The sequence below is a fragment of the Mus caroli genome, chromosome 14 (assembly GCF_900094665.2).
Source record: "Mus caroli chromosome 14, CAROLI_EIJ_v1.1, whole genome shotgun sequence".
Taxonomy (NCBI): Eukaryota; Metazoa; Chordata; class Mammalia; order Rodentia; family Muridae; genus Mus; species Mus caroli.
In genome coordinates this window covers 53803911-53806416 of record NC_034583.1, presented here as the reverse complement: position 1 = coordinate 53806416, position 2506 = coordinate 53803911, and the positions used below count along the sequence as shown (strand labels likewise).

Here is a 2506-nt window from a genome sequence, read left to right as displayed (position 1 = left end):
TGAGAGAGAGAGAGAGAGAGAGAGAGAGAGAGAGAGAGAGAGAGAGAGAGAGCTAGCTTATAAATGTATACATCTGCTTCTTGGCCCTAGTGGGGCTTAGGAGGTCTGGAGAAGCGCAGGACAACTTGAACCCTGGCTTTGTCACTTGCCCCTGGGCTGGCTGCATTTTGCTGAGCCAGTTACCTCTTGTGTTAGTCTGTGGGACTCAAATGACATGGTCATAAAAGAAAACTCTGTATGCCTTCCAAAGCAGAACTCTTTTCCTGGGACAGGACCACCTTCCTTTCTGGGGCCTATGTGCTATAATGTTTTCATTAATTTACCTAGAAGGATAATGAAAATTCTTAGCCATTGAAGTAATCAGAAATTGTGTGTTCCCCATGGACACAAGACCCAGAGAACCAGAGCTGGATCTGACTTCAAAGCCTGCTCCCCGAGGACTAGCCTTCAGTGCTAGCAGTTGCTATGCAAGTTTCCAAGGGAAGAGAGCAGCCGGTAAGCAGTCCTACCCAGCAGAACCATGAAAATGACCAGTAGGGCACAAACCCCCCAAGGGTCAGTAGTGGCACTTGTGCTTATCTTGTTAGTAACCAGTAGCTCTCTAATTGAACTTAAGGCCCACTCAGCAAGAAGGACATCATCCTTGGTATAGGAAGCACACAAGGTGGAGAGGGGCTGAAAGAGTGTAAGAGCCTGAGGACCAAGACATCTATTGTTGAGATTGTGTCTTCTACAAATGACAGGAAAGTTTTACCCATCAAGTCTCAGCGATATGGCAGCCTAAATAAGACCAGAACAAGCACAACTCCAATAGACGCACTAGTAGAGAAGGGAAAGCTCTATTATAAAGCTCTATAGAGAACTACAGGCAACCGAGGAATGCTGAGAAAGCTTCCTGGGGAAGACAGAGCCTTCCCCAGGCAAGAGCCTCTCCCTAACTGGTTATCCAATAACCAAGTGGCCAAGCCCGGAAATCATACATGTACAAATAATATTAAATGTACTGAACAGGTTATATCTATCTATCTATCTATCTATCCATCTCTCTCTCTCTCTCTCTCTCTCTCTCTCTCTCTCTCTGTGTGTGTGTGTAAAACAATAACAAAGAGAAGTCATGATTTCAAGAATGAGCAAGGGGGCAGGGTAAGGATTTGAGGGAAGAAAAGGAAGAGAGAAAAATGAGGAAATTATATTAAATTAAAAATAAAGAATATATCAAAATTTAAGTTTTATGTATATGTGTGTCTGGGCATATTAGTGCAATGTCCACAGAGGCTAGAAGACAGTACTGGATTTCCTAGAGCTGGAGTTACAAGTGTTCGTGAGCTGTCTGATATTGGTGCTGAGAACCAAATTTGGGACTTCCGCAAGAGAAGTATGAGCTCCTAACTGCTATGCTATGAACATCTTTCCAGCCCTGGGTTACCTTTTAAAAGAAAGGCTGGGTTGCGGCAGGCAGCTGGCCCTGCTGTATAATTGTAAGCAGGCACAGTGCATCTGAGATGGAGAGCATGATAAAGAGGAGTCTGAGGATGGCCTGCTCTTGTTATTACTAGCTGATGGTGGATCCAGACAATGGCAAAGCAGCGTGCGGTTCAGAAACTTAGGGGAATCATTGTCCTGCATAGAATTCCTGTCATCTGAAAAATATCTAATGGGCTCTGTGGAAGCCCTGATCTTGTCATCATGCATGATCAACCAGTTAACTAGATACCATGATGGGATCTGGTCTCAGATCTGACCCTCTCTTGTCCAACCAAGACCCTTTGTCCTGACTTGTGTGAGACTCTGTTGAAGGCAGAAGTGCCTGCCTTTTTTGTATTAATCACATTTCTTCTTCCTGACCAGCTCGGATGTATTCTCTTCTGGGGAGCCTCCAACCTGCTCTGCAGAATCATAGAACCACGTGGCACTCAACCCCTTGTCTACATGTATGGCTCTCCCAGACAGAGTTGCTGCCTCCAGGGTTCTCCTCATGTGCATAAGACAAGTTTCTGACCAGCCGTGGTCTATATTGCAAGAGCACCACACTTGATGAATCATAGCGAGCTTGTGGACGTGTATGCTTCTGTGGTCTAATTGCTGAGAATGACCGAGTTCTAAAAACTATCTTTGGTTTCAGTTGTCCCTAGAGAGAACAGCCTATCGGTTGTCCAGCAGGTTTGTAAGACTTGTTTTAGCAGTGGTCAGGGTACATTAAGGAAGACAGGCAGTTCAGGGGGCACCTGGTGCCAGACATGTTGAATTCTAACTTTGATTTGCTAGCTCAAGGGTCCACCCCCAGAGGACACCGTGGCCAGGCTGAGTTGGCATTATTTCTTGTGCCTTCTGACAAATCTTAATTCATCCAAAGACGACTCCTGCCAGTTTTAGTGATGTTCATTGCTTTGTTTGTTTTGTGATGGGGCTCCTGCTACATAACAGACTGGCTTGGAATTAAGAAATCCTGCCTCAGCCACCAACACTAAGTTTTTTTTTTTTTTTTTTTTTTTTTTTTCGGGTTTTT

At 44.8% G+C, this 2506-nt stretch overlaps 1 protein-coding gene across 1 annotated transcript in view; it reads right to left on the bottom strand.

Annotated features, from left to right (window-relative positions):
• Positions 1-2506, bottom strand: part of Serpine3 (serpin family E member 3) — a 25810-nt gene that overhangs the window by 20795 nt on the left and 2509 nt on the right. The window lies entirely within an intron of this gene.